Source organism: Solanum verrucosum, unplaced genomic scaffold (genome assembly GCF_900185275.1).
Source record: "Solanum verrucosum unplaced genomic scaffold, falcon-dt-bn FXZP01000165.1, whole genome shotgun sequence".
Lineage (NCBI taxonomy): Eukaryota > Viridiplantae > Streptophyta > Magnoliopsida > Solanales > Solanaceae > Solanum > Solanum verrucosum.
The window spans coordinates 3,194,856-3,214,334 of record NW_026020340.1 but is presented as its reverse complement, the minus strand read 5'-3'; the positions used below and the strand labels follow the sequence as shown (position 1 = coordinate 3,214,334).

The 19,479-nt window shown below is 38.5% G+C and overlaps 1 pseudogene; it reads right to left on the bottom strand.

Moving 5' to 3' along the window:
- Window positions 1–12,538, bottom strand: part of LOC125837005 (uncharacterized) — a 54,415-nt pseudogene extending 41,877 nt beyond the window's left edge.
- Window positions 12,539–19,479: the final 6,941 nt, after the last annotated feature.

Here is a 19,479-nt window from a genome sequence, read left to right as displayed (position 1 = left end):
TCTCCGTTCTCAACCATCATTCCATCACGATGCCACAATCCATAAGACATCAGAACCATCTCTCTTGAATCTGGAATGTCTATCTGCTCCGCCTCACAATCAGGTAAACTTTTTTTCTTTGAAAGCAGGAGAACAATGAGCTGAGTGAGTAATTACTTTGAAATTTGAATTTTTAGAATGTCCTAAAAATCAGTAATGTGAAAAAACTGACCCAATTTTAGAAGTCCATTTACGACAAAAGGGGATTGAAATGATAATCATACTGAAAAACCAAACCAAAATAAACCGAACCAAAATTGTAAAAATCAAACTTGATTGAATTTATTTCAATTTCAGATTTTATAAACCAGATCGAACTAAACCAACCAAATGTCTAGACCTACTGACACATTTGTACTAGCCATGGTTTGAGGCCCTGGCGCATATTCACTATCCACAATTTGAGTCCTACCACACTTCTAGTACTCAAGTTAGAGTCCTGAAATTGTGGTTTCATTGGGTTCTTAAGGGTGCCTTTGCCTTAGTTCGAGTCGAGGGTTGACCGTTTCAGGTTAAAGGTACTTTTAGTCTTAGTTAGCATTATCTTTAGCTCTTTTGTGTACTCCTTGGGATTTTGGAGGTTCCTTAAAGTTATTTAGTTTCCAATTGTGCATTATTATACGTTTTGGGGTCCATTTAGGTTATAAATAAATGCTTTACTTTATTGCTTTGCTCATTCTTAATTCGTGAGTCATAAAGTTAGAGTTTCCATTATTGCTTCATTCATTTTACTTTTAGTGACCGTTTAGTTCCTTTCTTTTCATAGGGTATTTACTTTCCAAGCTTAGTTAGCCTATGATGCCTACTAGGTAATTGTTGTTTTGTTACTCATTCTACACGTTTCTTGGTACTCATCCAAGCACCAACTGACAATGGTGATTCAAGCCTTTATAGAGATCTTCGGAGATAGAAGGTGAGCTGATGGCATCCTAGTTTGACCTATCTCCATCTGTATATAATATTTACTAATCTTTTGTATTCGAGACAAGTTTGTACTTTTTGGTCTACTTTTGAGACTTGTACTGTTGTATTAGCTTTGTATACTTTCATTCATTAGGTCATGAGATTGGATCATGTCCTCTTGTTTATATTGATTGATGTTATTTTCTTTTTTTCATTGTGTTCCCCCATTATATTGTAATTATCTTCTCGTCAGTAGTTAACTATGCCCAATATGCCTGTTACTTTTTGTTCGGGGATATAGGTTGGCCTTCCTACCGGTGGGTTATGGTAGGTGTCATCATCACTTGAGTTTTTGGGTTGTCACAACTATACACTCCATCCCCGCAGGGCAGAGAACATGCCATTGTCTCGGCTATGCCATCGAAAGCTCTGGGGAAGTCTGTGTCCTGGTATCTATTATCTCTTAAAAGCTCTGTGGGTCGTTCCATGGGTCGTGGATTGCACCGTCGAAACTGGCACCAGATTTCTGAAAACTGAATTTTTCCTCGAATTTGAGGTGTTATATTATCTACCCCTTGGGATCATTCATCCTCAAACGAGATTCAAAACATCATAAGGAGGGTAGGAACCTAAACCTAGCAACCCAACATTCATGCAATTACATAAATGCACATATCCAAGCACGAAACATCAACTCCAAGCTAAAGCATGTTCAAAACATTATATCATGAAGCCTATATGCTACTTAGACTCAAATGCATATAATCATGTAGAAATCGATCAAGTTGACACTTTTTCTCAAAACTTAAGCTTTTTCATGAACATGCACAAATAAGGAAATCATGGGAGTATCTAAGAAACATGACACTTAATGAGTAAACGATGAGGAGCAAAATACCTCAAGCTTGAGTAGGGACGTAGGGAAAGTGATGAGGGTATCGGGACATCATATCGGCCTCGGCCACCCAAGTAGTACCCTCAACTAATTGATTCCTCCAAATGACTTTCATGAAAGTATCTTCTTTATTTCTCAACATCTTACCTTGCCTATCTAAAATCTCTACCGGAACCTCGTCATATGAAAAATTCTCATCAACTCCCGAACCTTCTAAGGGGACTAAGAAACCTTGCAAATTCCCCTCAAAATCTGATATGGGCCCACATATCGGGGACTAAGCTTCACGTATATCCACAACTTGAAAATTCACCTCAAAAAACTTTAGGAGGAATTCCGTAATGAGTTGGGGAAACTTCATGTATACCCACACCACTTTTAATTCCCACTTCCGCATTTATAAGCCCTTTTTAAGTATTGCACAAATTTCTTTTGTGTGTATTTGCCCATGGATCTGGCGGCCAAAGCACCCAATTTTTTTTTCTGAAAATACTTTATAAGGACCTTTATAATGAGTTGGGGAACATTCACGCATACTACCACCATTTTTTAACGCCCATTTCTGCATTTACAAGCTCATTTTAAAGAATCACTCAAATTCCCAGATTTTTCATGTGTAGTAGCCCATGGATCTAGCGCCCGAAGCGCCTAAATTTTTTTCTTAAAAAACTTTATAAGGACCTCCGTAATGAGTTGGGGAACCTTCACGTATACTCACATCATTTTTTAAAACCCGTTTTTGCATTTACAAGTCCCTTCTTAAGAATCACCTATGTTCCCCAATTTTTCGTGTGTTATTATTAGTTCATGGATCTGGCGGCCGGAGCACCAAAAATTATTTTCTCAAAAAACTTAATGACGACCTCCGTAATGAGTTAGGGAACCTTCAAATATACTCACACCATTTTTCTAACGTAATTTTTGCATTTACAACCCCTTTTTTAAGAATCGTCCAAATTACCCGATTTTTCGTGTGTATTAGCCCATGGATCTGGCGCCCGGAGCACAAAAAACTTTATGAGGACCTCCATAATGAGTTGGGGAAACTTCACTTGTACTCACGCTATTTTTTTAACCCCCATTTCAGCATTTACAAGTCCTTTTTTAAGAATTGACCAAATTTCCTAATTTTTCGTGTGTATTAGCCCATGGATCTAGATCCCTGAGCACCCTAAATTTCTTTCAAAAAATCTTTATGAGGACCTCTGTAATGAATTGGGGAACCTTCACGTATACTCATGCCATTTTTAACGCTCATTTCCGAAATAAAAAACCAGTTTTTTAGAATCGCCAAAATTCCCCCTTTTTTGTGTGTAATAGCATATGGATCTGGCACCCTGAACACCAATTTTTTTTCTCAAAATACTTTATGAGGACCTCCGTAATCAGTTTGGGAAGCTTCATGTATACTCACACCATTTTTTAATGCCCATTTCCGCATTTACAAGGCCATTTTTAAGAACCACCCAAATTCTCCAATTTTTCGTGTGTCTTATCCCATGGATCTGGCGCTCGGAGCACCTACATTATTTTTCTCAAAAAACTTTATGAGAAACTTCGTAATGAGTTGGAGAACATTAACCTATACTCACACCATTTATTTAATGCCCATTTCCGTATTTACAAGCCCATCTTTAAGAATTGCCCAAATTTCTAAAATTTTCATATGTATTAGCACATTGATCTGGCGCCCGGAGCGCCTAAACTTTTTTACTTAGAAAACTCTATGAGGACCTCTTTAATGAGTTTGTGAACCTTCACGTATACACACACCATTTTTTTAACGCCCATTTCTACATTTGCAAACCCTTGTTTAAGAGTCACCCGAATTCCCCAATTTTTCATGTGTATTAGCCCATGGATTTGGCGCCCGGAGCCCCCAAAATTCTTTTCTCAAAAAACTTAATGAGGACCTCCGCAATGAGTTGGGGAACCTTCATGTATACTCACATAATTTTTTAACGTCAATTTCTGTATTTACATCCCTTTTTTAAGAATTACCAAAATTCCCTGATTTTTCGTATTTATTATCCCATGGATCTGGCGCCCAGAGCACCCATACTATTTTTTCTCAAAAGTATTTATGACGATCTCCGTAATGAGTTAAGGAACCGTCACGTATACCCACACTATTTTTTTAATGCCCATTTCCGCGTTTAAAAGCTCTTTTTTAAGAATCGCCCAAATTCTCAGATATTTCGCGTGTATTAACCCATGGCTCTGGCGCCCGGAGCACCCAAAATTGTTTACTCAAAAAATCCTATGAGGACCTCCGTAATGAGTTGGGGAACCTTTACGTATACTCACACCATTTTTAATTCCCATTTCCGCATTTACAAGCTCTTTTTTAAGAATCGCCAAAATTTCTCATTTTTTCGTGTGTATTAACCCTTTCATCTGGCGCCCGGAGCACCCAAAGATTTTGACTCAAAAATCTTTTTGTGAACCTTCGTAATGAGTTACAGAACCTTCTTGTATACTCACATAATTTTTAACGCCCATTTTCACATTTACAAGTCCTTTATTAATTATTGCCCAAATTTCTTAATTTTTCGTGTGTATTAGCCCTTGGACCTGGTGCCCGGAGCACCCAAAGTTTTATTCTCAAAAAACTTTACAAGGACCTCTGTAATGAGTTCGGGAACCTTAACTTATACTCACACCATTTTTAATTCCCATTTCCGTATTTACAAATCTTTTTTTAAGAATCGCCCACATTACCTAATTTTTCGTGTCTATTAGCCCATGGATCTAGTGCCCGAAGCACCCAAAATTATTTTCGCCAAAAACTTTATGAGGACCTTTGTAATAATTTAGGGACTTTTCACGTATACTCACGCTATTTTTTAACGCTCATTTCTGCATTTACAAGCCTTTTTTAAGAATCACCAAATTTCTCGATTTTTCGTGTGTATTAGCCCATGGATTTGGCTCCCGGAGCACCCAAAATGTTTTACTCAAAAACTTTGTGAGGACCTTTGTAATGAGTTAGGGATCCGTCACGAATACTCACACCATTTTTTAACGCTCATTTCCGCATTTAAAAGCCCTTTTTTTAAGAATCGCCAAAATTTCCCAATTTTTCGTGTGTATTAGCCAATGGATCTGGCGCCCGGAGCATCCAAAGATTTTTTATCAAAAAACTTTTTGAGAACCCCTGTAATGAGTTGGGAAACCTTCACGTATACTCACACGATTTTTTTAACGCAATTTCTTCTTTTACAATCCCTTTTTAAGAATATTCCAAATTCTCAAATTTTTTGTGTGTATTAGCCAATGAACCTGGCGCACAGAGCGCCAATTTTTTTTTCTAAAAAAACATTTTAAGGACCTCTGTATTGAGTTAGGGAATCTTGACATATACTCAAAACATTTTTAACACTCATTTATGCATTTACAAACCCTTTTTTAAGAATTGCCTAAATTACACAATTTTCGTATATATTAGCCCATGGATCTAGCGTCCGGAGCACCCAAAATTGCTTTTGCAAAGAATTTTATGAGGACCTCCATAATGAGTTGGGGAACATTCACGTCTACTCACGCCATTTTTTTAACGCCTATTTCGGCATTTACAAACCATTTTTTAAGAATCCCCTATATTCCCTTATTTTTCGTGTGTAAGTACCCCATGGATTTGGTGCTCGAAGCACCAAATTTTTTTTCTTAGAAAACTTTATGCGGACCTCCGTAATGTGTTGGAGAACCTTGACGTATACTCACACCATTTTTTTAACGCCCATCTCCGCATCTAAAATCCCTTTTTTTAAGTATCGCCAAAATTCTCGATTTTTCGTGTGTATTATCCTATAAATCTAGCGCCCAGAGCACCCAAAAAAGTTTTTTCAAAAAATATTATGAGTACTTCTTTAATAAATTGGGGAACCTTCACATATACTCACACTATTTTTTGCCCCCATTTCCGCATTTACATGCCCATATTTAAGAATTGCCCAGATTCCCCCATTTTTGGTGTGTATTGGCCCATGGATCTAGCGCCCGGAGCATCCAAAATTGTTTTTGCAAAAAACTTTATAAGGACCTCCGTAATGAGTTCGGGAACCTTCATGTATACTCACACCATTTCTAACGCCATTTCCGCATTTAAAATCACTTTTTTTAAGAATCACCAAAATTTCTCGATTTTTCGTGTGTATTAGACTATGGATCTTGCGCCCAGAGCATCCAAACTTTTTTCCTCATAAACTCTATGAAGACCTCAGTAATGATTTCGGGAACCTTCACTATACTCACACCATTTTTAACGCCCATTTCAGCATTTACAAGAACTTTTTGAAGATCGAACCAATTCCCCAATTTTTCATGCCCATAGATCTGGCGCCCGGAGCACCCATAATATTTTTCTCAAAAAACTTTATGAGGACCTCCGTAATTAGTTGAGGAACCTTCACGTATACTCATATCATTTTTTTAATGCCAATTTCCACATTTACAAGCTCTTTCTTAAGAATCTCCCTAATTCCCCAGTTTTCGTGTGTATTAGCCCATGGATCTGGCGCCCGGAGCACCCAAAATTGTTTTCTCAAAAAACCTTATGAAAACATCCGTAATGAGTTGGGGAACCATTACGTATACTCACACCATTTTTTAATGCCTATTTCCGCATTTAAAAACCTTTTTTTTAAAATCGCCTTAATTTCCTGATTTTTCATGTGAATTAGCCGATGGATCAGGCACCCGGAGCACATAAATTTTTTTCCTCACAAAACATTATGAGGACCTCTGTAATGAGTTGGAAAAACTTCACGTATACCCACATCATTATTAACGCTCATTTCCACATTTACAAGCCTTTTTTATGAATTGCGTAAATTTCTTTCGTGTGTATTAGCCCATAGATTTGGTGTCTGGAGCACCCAAAATTTTATTCTCAAAAAACTTATGAGGACCTCCTTAATGAGTTGGGGAACCTTCACGCATACTAAAACCATTTTTAACGCTCATTTCCTCATTTACAAACCCTTTTTAAAGAATCACTAAAATTCCTAGATTTTTCATGTGTATTAGCCCATGGATCTAGCGCTCGGAGCGCCTAATTTATTTTTTTTAAAAAAACTTTATGAGGACCTCTGTAATGAGTTGAAGAACCTTCACGTATACTCACACCAATTTTAACACCCATTTTCATATTTACAAGCCCTTTCTTAAGAATCACCTAAGTTCCCCAATTTTTCGTGTATATTTGTCCATGGATCTGGCGCCTAGAGCACCAAAATTTATTTTCTCAAAAAACTTAATGACGACCTCCGTATTGAATTGGGAAACCTTTACATATACTCACACCTTTTTTTTAAAGTCATTTCCGCATTTACAAGCCCTTTTTTAAAAATTGCCCAAATTCCCCAATTTTTTGTGTGTATTAGCCCATTAATCTGGCTCCCGAAGCACCAAATTTTTTTATGAGGACCTCTGTAATCAGTTGGGAAACCTTGACGTGTACTCACACCATTTTTTTAAAGCCCATTTCCACATTTACATGTCCTGTTTTAAAAATCGCCCAAATTCCCCAATTTTCATGTGTGTAAGCCTATGGATCTGGCGCCGGGAGCACCCTAAATTTTTTTCTAAAAAATATTTATGAGGACCAACGTAATGAATTGGGGAACTTTTACGTATACTCACACTATTTTTTAATTCCCATTTCCGCATTTACAAGTCTTTTTTAAAAATCACCCAAGTTCCTAAATATTTCGCGTGTATTAGCCCATGGATCTAGCGTCAGGAGCACCCACAATTGTTTTCTCAAAAAACTCTACGAGGACATCCGTAATAAGTTGGAGAACCTTCACGTATATGTACACCATTTTTTTAACGCAATTTCCGCATTTACAAGCTCTTTTTTGAGAATCGTCCAAATTCACCGATTTTTCAAGTGTATTAGCCCATGGATCTGGCGCCCAGAGCACCCAAAGATTTTTTCTAAAAACTCTTTTTGAGAACCTCCGTAATGATTTAGGGAACCTTCACGTATACTCACACTATTTTATTAACGCCCAGTTTCTCATTTACAAGTCCTTTTTTAATTATCGCTCAAATTCCCTAATTTTTCGTGCGTATTAACCCATGGACCTGGTGCCTGGAGCACCTAAAATTTTATTCTCAAAAAACTATACAAGGACCTCCGTAATGAGTTGGGTAACCTTCACATATACTCACACCATTTTTAACGCAATTTTCGCATTTACAAGCTCTTTTTTAAGAATCGCCCACATTACCCGATTTTTTGTGTGTATTAGTCCATGGATCTAGCACCTGGAGCACCCAAAATTGTTTTCACAAAAAACTTTATGAGGACCTCCGTAGTAATTTAGGGAACTTTCACGTATGCTCATGCCATTTTTTAACGTCCATTTCTGCATTTACAAGACTTTTTAATAATCGCTCAAATTTCCCATTTTTTCGTGTGTGTTAGCACATGGATCTGGCGCCCAGAGAACCCAAAAACTTTTTCTCAAAAACATTATCAGGACCTCCACAATGAGTTAGCGATCCTTCACATATAGTCACACCATTTTTAACGCCCATTTCCACATTTAAAAGACCTTTTTTAAGAATCACAAAAATTTCCTGATTTTTCGCGTGTATTAGCCCATGGATCTGGCGCCCAAAGCACCCAAAGATTTTTTCTCAAACATCTTTTTGAGAACCTCTATAAGAATTGGGGACCTTCACGTATACTCACACGATTTTTTTAACACCCATTTTCGTATTAACAAGCCCTTTTTTAAGAATATCCAAAATTTACCAATATTTCTTGTGTATTAGCCCATGGACCTGGCGCCCGGAGCACCCAAAAGTTTTTCTTAAAAAACTTTATAAGGACTTCCGTAATGAGTTGGGGAATCTTCACATATACTCACACAATTTTTAACACCTATTTCCGCATTTACAAGCCCCTTCTTTTAAGAATCACCCAAATTACCTCATTTTTTGTGTGTATTAGCCCATGAATCTAGCGCCCGGAGCACCCAATACTATTTTTGCATAAAAACTTTATGAGGACCTCCATAATGAGTTGGGAACCTTCAAGTATACTCACGCCATTTTTTAATGTCCATTTCTGCATTTACAAACCCCTTTTTAAGAATCCCCTATATTCCCCGATTATTCGTGTGTAGTAGCCCATGGATCTGGCGCCCGAAGAACCCAAAATGTTTTTCTTAAAAATCTTTATGAGGACCTCCGTAATGAGTTGGGGAACATTCACATATACTCACTCCATTTTTTAATGTCCATTTCCGCACTTAAAATCCCTTTTTTATGATTCGACGAAATTTCTTGATTTTTTGTGTGTATTAGCCCATGGATCTAGCGCCCAGAGCACCCAAAATATTTTCTCAAAAAACATTATGAGGACTTCTGTAATGAGTTGGAGAACCTTCACATACACTCATACCATTTTTAGCGCCCATTTCCGTATTTACAAGCCCATTTTTAAGAATCGCCCAAATTCCCCGATTTTTTGTGTGTATTAGCCCATGGATCTGGTGGCCGGAGCACCCAATTTTTTTTCTCTCTAAAGCCATTATGATGACCTTCTTAATGAGTTGGGTAACCTTCACGTATACTTACACTATTTAGTTAATGCCCATTTCCGCATTTAAAAGCCCTTCTTTAAGAATCACAAAAATTCCTCGATTTTTCATGTGTATTAGCCCATGGATCTGTGCCCGAAGAACCCAAATATTTCTTCTCAAAAAGCTTTATGGTACCTCCGTAATGAGTTGGGGAACCTTCACATATACTCACACCATTTTTTAACTCTATTTCCGCATTCGTAAGATGTTTTAAAGAATCGCCAAAATTTCCTAATTTTTCGTATGTATTATCCAATTGATCTGGAACTCGAAGCACCCAAAATTGTTTTCTCAAAAAAATGTATGAGTACCTCCATAATGATTTGGAGAACCTTTACGTATATTCACAGTGTTTTTTAACGGTCATTTTCGCATTTACAATCCCTTTTGTAAGAATATCCTAAATTCCCCGATTTGTCATGTGTGTTAGCCCATGGATCTAGCGCCCGGAGCATCTATTTTTTTGTCAAAAAGCTTTATGAGGACCTCCGTACCAAGTTGGGAAACTTTCACTTATACTTACACCATTTTTAACACACAATTCTGTATTTACAAGCCCTTTTTAAAGAATAGCCCAAATTTCCCGATTTTTCGTGTGTATTTATCCCATGGATCTGGCGTCTGGAGCACCCAAATTTTTTTTCTCAAAAAACTTTATAAGGACCTCTGTAATGAGTTGGGGAACCTTCACGTAATCTCACACCATTTTTATCGCCTATTTCCGCATTTACAAGATCTTTTTTAAGAATTGCCCAAATTTCCCATTTTTTCGTGGGGATTAGCCCATGGACCAAGCACTCGGAGCAACCTAAATTGTTTTCTCAAAAAAACATTATGAGGACCTCAGTAATAAGTTGGGAAACCTTCATGTATACGTACACCCTTTTTTTAACACCCATTTCTGCATTTAAATGCCCCTTTTTAAGAATCTCCCAAATTTCTTGATTTTTCATGTGTATGTCATCTATCTGGCACCCGGAGCACCCAAACTGTTTTTCTCAAAAAGCTTTATGAGGACCTCCGTAATGAGTTGGGGAACCTTCACGTACTCACACAATTTTTTAATGTCCATTTCCGTCTTTACATGCCCTTTTTGGAGAATCGCTCAAATTCCTCGATTTTTCGTGTGTATTAGCCCACGGATCTAGCGCTCGGAGCACCCAAAAGTTTTTTTCTAAAAAATCTTTATGAGGACCTCCGTAACTAGTTGATGAAACTTCACATATACTCACACCATATTTTAATGTCCATTTCTGCATTTACATATATTTTGTTTGTATTAGCTCATTGATTTGGTGCCCAAAGCACCCATAATTTTTTTCTCGAAAAACATTATGAGGACCTCCGTAAAAAGTTGGGGAACATTCACGTATACTCACACCATTTTCATAACGTTCATTTACGCATTTACAAGCCTTTTTTATAGAATCGCCTAAATTACCCTATTTTTAGTGTGTATTAGCCCATGAATTAGGCGCTCGTCGCACCAATTTTTTTTCAAAACACTTTGTGAAGACCTCTGTAATGAGTTGGGGAATCTTCACATATACTCTCACAATTTTTTTAATGCCCATTGCCATATTTACAAGCCCTTTTCTAAGAATTGCAAAAATCCCCGATATTTCGCGTGTATTAGCCCATGGATCTGGCACCCGGAGCACCAAATTTTTTTTTCTCAAAAATCTTTATGAGGACCTCTGTAATGAGTTAGGTAACCTTAACGAATACTCACACCATTTTTTAACGCCCATTTCCACATTTACAAGCCATTTTTTAAGAATTGCCCAAATTCCCTAATTTTTCGTGTGTATTAGCCCATTGATCTGGCGCTTGAGCACCCAAAACTTTTTTATCAAAAAACTTTATGAAGACCTATGTAATGAGCTGGAGAACCTTCACGTATATTCACACCATATTTAACGCCTATTTCTGTATTTACAAACCCTTTTTTAAGAATCACCCAAATTCCCCAATTTTTGGTGTGTATTAGCCTATGGATCTAGCGCCTGGAGCACCCAAAAAACATTTCTCAAAAAACTTTATTTGGACCTCCTTAGTGAGTTGGGGAACCTTCACGTATATTCATACCATTTTTTAACGCTCATTTCCGCATTTACAAGCCATTTTTTAAGAATCACCCAAATTCCGTTGTTTTTCGTGTGTATTAGCCCATGGATTTGGCGCCCGGAGTACCCAATTTTTTTTCTCAAAATTCTTTATGACGACCTTAGTAATGATTTGGAGGACCTTCTCGTATACTCACACCATTTTTTTGACGCCATTTCCGCATTTCTAAGCCTTTTTTTAAGAATCTCCCATAATTTCTCAATTATTTCATATGTATTAGCATCTGGCGCCCAAAATTTCCTTATAAGAAAGACTCTCCTTATCTCCTTTGGTGGAGTCCACTAGTTGAACACCTAATCGAGCCAATCAATGAACATCTTAAACCAACTCTTTCTTTTCTTCTTCAATAAGAGCAACACTACCATAGATAATCGACTAAGAGCATCCGCTACCACATTAGCTTTACCGGGGTGATAATGAACACTCATGTCATAATCTTTCAATAACTCAACCCACCTTCTTTGTGGAAGATTTAGATCTTTCTAATTAAACACATATTGCAAACTCTTGTGGTAGGTAAACACATCTACATGTGCTCCATACAAATAGTGTCTCCAAATCTTTAAGGCAAAAACAACCGCTGCTAACTTAAGGTCATGAGTAAGATAATTCTTCTCATGGATTTTAAGTTGGTTTGAGTCATAGGCAATAATTTTCCCATTTTTCATAAGTACACACCCTAGCCTAATTCTCGAGGCATCACAATAAACCACAAAACCATCCGTCCCTTCTGGTAAGGTCAACACCAGAGCGGAAGTAAGTCTATATTTCAACTCTTCTTGCACGCTTCAGACCATATAAACTTACCCTTCGTTTGAGTCAAAGCCATCAAAGGAGAGGAAATCGAAGAGAAACCCTCCACAAACCTTCTATAGTAACCGGCTAAACCAGAGAAACTTCTTATATCCAAAGGAGTTAGAGGTCTAGCCAAACTCTTGACCACATTCATCTTCTTCGGATCTACCTTAAGACCCATACTTGAAATAATATGACCAAGGAAAGATATACACCTTAACCAAAATTCACATTTGCTTAACTTTGCAAAGAGTTGTTGGTCCTTAAGAATTTGCAACACGATCCTCAAATAATCAATATGCTCATCCTCACTCCTTGAGAAGATCAACCTATCATCAATGAACACAATCACAAACATGTCAAGGTATTGTCTAAACACCATATTCATCAAATCCATAAACGTCGTCATAGCATTAGTCAACCCAAACGACATTACCACAAACTCATAATATCCATACCGAGTTTGAAAAGCTATCTTCGGAATGTCATCATCTTTCACCCTCAATTGATGATAACCCGATCGAAGATCAATCTTAGAGAAATAACTTGCTCCTTGAAGTTGGTCAAACAAATCATCTATCCTTGGAAGAGGATACTTATTCTTAATGGTCACCTTGTTCAACTGTTGATAATCGATACACATACGAAGAGAACCATCTTTCGTTCTAACAAAAAACACTGAAGCACCCCATGGAGAGATACTCGCCTGGATGAAACCTTTATCCAACAAATCTTTCAATTGTTCTTTCAACTTCTTAAGTTCTGTCGGAGCCATACGGTAAGGAGGAATATAAATAGGTTGCGTATCTGGGAGAAGGTCAATACCAAAGTCTATTTCCCGCTCGGGAGGAATATCGGGTAAGTCATCTAGGAATACTTCCGAAAACTCATTAACAACGGAGACCGACTCGAAAGTAGGGGTTTTGGAATCCACATCCCTCACCCTAACTAGATGGTATATGCAACCCTTAGAAATCAGCTTTCTAGCTTTAAGATAAGAGACAAATTGACCCTTAGGCATAGAATTTCCCCTCTTCCACTCTAGGATAGGCTCATTTGGGAACTGAAACTTGACTACACGAGTTCTACATTCAATAGAAGCATAACATGAGTGCATCCAATCCATACCCAAGATAACATCAAAATCTATCATATCAAGCTCTACCAAGTCAACAAGAGTAACTCTATGAGACAAGGAAATGGGACACTTTCTATAGACCCTTTTAGCCACAATAGAATCACCAATAGGAGTAAAGACAGAAAAAGGTTCTAACAACACATTCAGAAGAACATCAAACCTCATAGACACATATGGCATCACAAAAGACAAGGTAGCACCGGGATCAAGTAAAGCATAAACATCTAGTTGGAAAACTTTCAACATACCGGTAACCATATCGGGAAAACCCTCTTGTTCACCACGAGTCTGTAGTGCATAGAATCAGTTTTGCTTTGGAGCATTGGAACCTGTACCACTAGGAGGATCTTGCTTGCCCTCTCTTCCTTTAGACGTAAGCATCGGGTAATCACTCATTTTGTGACCACTCTTACCACAACCAATGCAACCATCCGTGCCAGCTAGGCACTTACCCCCGTGCTTCTTTCCACACCTAGAACAAGTAGACATGGCAATGAAGATCCACTATCGTTTCTTCCTTGAGGCTTAAGGTTAGACACCCTATCTTTGTTGAACTTCGGAGGAGCATTGGAGGAACCTTGACCGGAAAAAATTTGTCGAAATCTTGGACGACCTTGTCCATCGGACCTTGTATGAGAGAAATTTCCATATCTGGTCTTAGCCCTCTTTACCTCTTTAGACTTTTCCTTAAGTTTCTCCTCCTCAATTTGTTGTGCATGCACCATGAGACGAGACATGACCATGTAATGAGCAAGATGGTTCGGCACTCTTTAACCACCATTTCGGACACACCTGAAACAAACTTACTTATCTTAGCCCTTGAATCGACAACCATAGTTGGAGGATAGTTAGACAATTGTGTGAACTTTAGAGCATATTCTCTCACACTCATAATTCCTTGTCGAATGTTAATGAACTCAAGCACCTTGGCTTCCCTCATCTCAAGGGGAAAGAACCTATCAAGAAAAGCGGCTTTAAGCTTCTCCCAATCAAGAGGACCCACATCTTCTGGTATCCCTTCTTTCCATTGGTTATACCATATTTGAGACACACCCTATAGTTGATAAGCAGCTTACTCTGCCTTTTCCATCGACATAACTCCCATGATCATCAAAACCTTATAGACCTCATCAATAAACTCTTGAGGATCTTCCTCAACTTTGGAACCATGAAACTCTGGAGGATTCATCCTTCTGAAGTCCCTCACTCTTGAAGCTGTCATACCTACATTTGGGTTCACGGGAACCACTACCTCCCTATTGGCTTGGGTTGTCATGGCTTGAGCCAACACTTGAAAAGCATCCCTAAACTCCGCATTCTACACTCACTCAGCCATAGGATCGACTTGAACTTGAGGAGCTTAGAGATGAGCTTCTTGTTCCACATTCTCCCTTGCATTCCTTTTAGTATAAGCTCTTCGAGTCGCCATATCCCGAACAACATAGGATAAGGATTATGAGAGAGACCTTATAGAGTTAAAATCTATCGCACGACTTAAGAGTAATTAAAGAAGTGGAGATTCCTAATTATCTTGTAGTCTCTCATTTATAAATGTAGTGTGCTTCACACTTATGAACAAGACTCTACTAGACGTGGTTTATGAGACATCCTATGACCATTCTAAACCTTGTGCTCTGATTACCAAGTTTTTCACGACCCAAGGATACCCCTAGATGTAACACGGAATAAATAACACCGAAGGACTCCATACAAGACACTTAGCTCTCAGAACATAATAAATAGAACAATGAGTAAAACAATAGTCCAAGTCCAAAACATTTTATAAAAGCAAAGCGGAAGTCTAATACACTTGTCTCATCATAACCATCTAATATAATAGAATGAAGTTGGGCCTAGCCCATACATCACGTCCAAAGGAAATACATGAAAAGGAACTACAACAATTAAAGTCCATCCTCGAAGCATGAGGACACACCAAAGCTCAGAAATATCTCAAGTCAACCTCTAGCCATGAAACTGAGAAACTGACTGTCGGACCCTACATTTAGGAAAATGTAGGCAAGAGTATGCGTTAGTACAAAACAATGTACCAAGTATTGATAGCCATGCATAAAAACATTTAAATAATGCTAAAAAGGATATTTGATTTCATGACAAGAAATTGACCAAGCTAAAATTATGATAAGAGAGTTAGAAATAAATCATAATTCATAAATCATGGCCAATGCAAGAAAACATCATCTTTTAAACCTTTGAACTAATATGTAATACTTCTTAAAATAACCTTAGTTCATTATTAATGTGGGAAATTAGCCTTACCGACATAGAGACCATGTGAGCGACAATATGATCCCCCGGTGTCTCTCACACCGAAAAAAGTTGTCCTACTTGCCAAAGTAGAACCATGAACTTCTAGCTTAAGTGGATCCACTAGAAAATCGTCCTATGGGGGCGCATAGTTAAAGGATAAGGAGATTTCTACTAGAAACCCGCCTCTACTAATGGGGGATCTTCCATCTCATAAGATTTCTCTAGAAACTTGGCCTCTACTACGAGAGAGCTTCCATCCCATTATCATTATCCTCTTGGTGCTAAGCATAAATACCACAAAATAGTCATTTCTTACTTGACCTCATTATTCATGGAAAGGTGACCTTGGACAACCAATCCAAGCTAGTTTCATTACGATAGCTCTTACTCTTTGATTCAATTAGGTGAGAAAGCCTTTCAACCTAAGAATTATTTCTATGTGAGAAAACCTTTCACATCATGCTAGTATGTGTTTTTGAGAACATCCTTTTAGAACACAACATCATCATTGGTACTTTACTCTCAAAACACCTTTAAAACATTTGCATAGTTTTCATAAGAAAATGCATTAGTCCATAATTTACCTCTTGAGGTTCAAAACCCATTTTCAATCATCAACACTTAGAAAAAATAGGTTAGATATGGATTTCATCATAAATACATGCTTGATTTCATTAAACTTTTGCTTTATACTTAAAATCCTACATCATATGACTCATAACTTGAAAACATGGGGATTACATGGGTTCATGGGGAAATCATCATAAAATCATATTATTTCATCAATTCATGCATAAGAAATCATGATTCAATCATTTAAATCAATAATGCAAAGGACCCATGACAATTGAAGAAAACCCTAATTCAATTGGGGATTTCTAAATTTGAAAATAGAGGAATTTGAGAACTCCATGAATGGAAGGAATCCATGGATGAAACTATCATACCATGAATCTACACGCTAGCCTTCGATGGAGGAATTAAAACCTTGCCTTTAAACCCTAGGTTGAATCATCTTCTTCAATTTTCTAGACAGAAATATTTTGGAGAGGAGATTTGGTTTTCTTTTGTGATTTTGGGAAAATGAAGTGAATGGGCTAATTTGAGGGTTGAAAATACTTATATAAGGGTCTTAGGAAAGGGTAAAAAGGCGTAGTATGGGAACTAATTAATTTGGAAAAGACCTATCACGACCCGATTTCTCGAATCATGATGGCACCTACTATACCCTACCACTAGGTAAGCCAACCCGTAACCTAGAACATCAAACAATGAGTGTAAGGGTAGAAACTAGCGAAAACAATAAACTAAACAAGGACAACAAGGAGGAAGCATACCAAAATAAATATATACAGAAATCCCTCCCAGAACCTGGAAATCACTAGTACAGAACTATCTAATAAAGAGTACAAGTCCCAAAATTGGACCACAACAGAGCGTGTCTCAAAAGCATTAAGACTAGCTAAACCAAAAGAAGGAGGAGGAACAAACCCAAAACGCCAAGTGCTCGCCCTCGTCTCCGAGTCACAACTGCAAAAGAAGGGTGGAACTACTCACCGCTGATAACTGGTACTGGGACCTGCATCACGAAATAGATGCAAAGCGTAGCATGAGTACCAACACAACATGTACTCAGTAGGTATCATAGGCCGACTGAGCAAACAAGGTAAAAATAATATGAAAGGATAGAGTCTAGACATAGAGAGGTAAAAAAGGATACGAAAGAAAGCACACGAGCATACCAGAAATAAACTAAGTACAACGAAACTAAACCTAACTGGACCCCCATAAGCCCAGAAGGTACACTCATGTGCAAGTTCAAATAAAACCTGAACGGACCCACATAAACCCGACTGGTACACAAAAAAGTTAAGTTTACTGAGAAAGAAGAAAACCGGGCTCTCAGCGCAAAGTAACTAAGATAATCCATCAGACGCCACCCAACCAGCAATGCACTCCCAGCCCAGCTAGAAAGAGTGACCCCAGGGGGGACCCAACCAAACAGTCCACTCCCAACCCAGCTAGAAAGAGGGACCCATGAGTAAGGTAGATATCCCAAGTCGTACTACCATGCAGTCAACTCCCAGCCCAACTAGAAAGAGCGACCCGGGACACCCAGCCAACAGCACACTCCCAGCCCAGCTAGAAAAAGAGGCCCGGGGGCGATCGCCAATATCACCGAGTCTACCCAGCCAGCGATACGCTCCTAGCCCAGCTAGAAAGAACGACGCCAGGGGTGATGGTATCTCCAATATGATCCAATCCAACAACAACCACCGTGGAACACCATCCACTCTAAGAATCACATAAAAGGCTCCAAGCCTATACTATCTTAATCCCGCGCCTCTAGTGATACACCGAACCTTCGAGAATACGTCAGAACCGCAGAATGAGATGGAGAAGATACAGAAGTACATCAAGCAGCGATAACGTCTAATATAAGGCTCAAACAATCAGACTCAAGTCTGCTACTCCAGTCTACAAGGAGCTAAGTTATACGAACGATGTCGACAGAAAGTCAAGGCTATCCAGCCCACACGGGTCATAAGTCTAAGGCAATGCTAGCCTAACCTAGACTAAGGACATCATGCTTACGGTTAGGGATGAAAAAGGCATGCAACACATAGCATACAAGCATACAATAACATTTAGCACATAATCATGCAACTCTACTAAACCGGTTAACATGATACTACACCCGAATATGGTCAATCGATCCTAATAGGAGATATCTAATCAAAGTAAAGTAGGAAATTGGTACCCACCCCCAATTCACTCTAATCGACATGCTTTTACACAATTAAGCTAAAAGAAAGGAAGTCGTAGCCTACCTTAAGGTCGACCGCGCGTGCTCCAAATCACTTGCCGAAGCTTTTCCTTCCCGAATGACCCTTGAACGTTGCCACTCTATCGAATATAGGATCACAACGTTAGTACGGTCGTTTAGACACCAAAATAACAACAAACGAAGATGGGTCAATTTTGGAGTCACAATGGGAATCTGGGACCCGTGCTGAACTGACAATATTTGACTCCATCAAGAGACCCTAAACAGTACCACGAACTTGTATTCCACAATTCAAGGCTCAAAACACAGCAAAAACCAACAAGCAAGAAAACCACACTTTAATCAACTTAAAAGAAAACAACAGCAGTCTAAACTCAGAATTAATGAGAATCGAAAAGTACCCAGCACTCCTTGATCACTCTACAACGAAGCCACGACAATTCCCAACACGTGGGACTTCGAATCACCCAAAACCGAGCTAAAATGAGTGAGATATGACCAAAACAGGGATGCCAAAAACAAAAGCTCGAAAAGGGTACAACAGTCAGGTTTATCGCAAAATTACCTCGAACTATGCACACCCGATAACTTCTGAACACTCTACAACGAAGCCATCGAAAATACGAAGCTCCCGCACTTCGAATCGCCTAATTCAGTTGAGAGATGAGAGAGCTATGAGGGTTTTAAGTTTGGAAAGGGTTGCTTATATTTTCTGCATTTATAGCAGATTTTTCTGCAATTTCTTTCCAAAACTTAAAACTCCGACGGGGCGCTCTGTACTCGTACGGAACCCCCTGCAGGCAAACGAGATATGCAATCATACCAAATTCCAAATTCCGGACTCACTGGCGCAGTCAAAATTTCCATACGAGGTTATCTTGACAAAAAGTGGGTCCCATACCCAAATGCCATTTTAAGTAAAAAA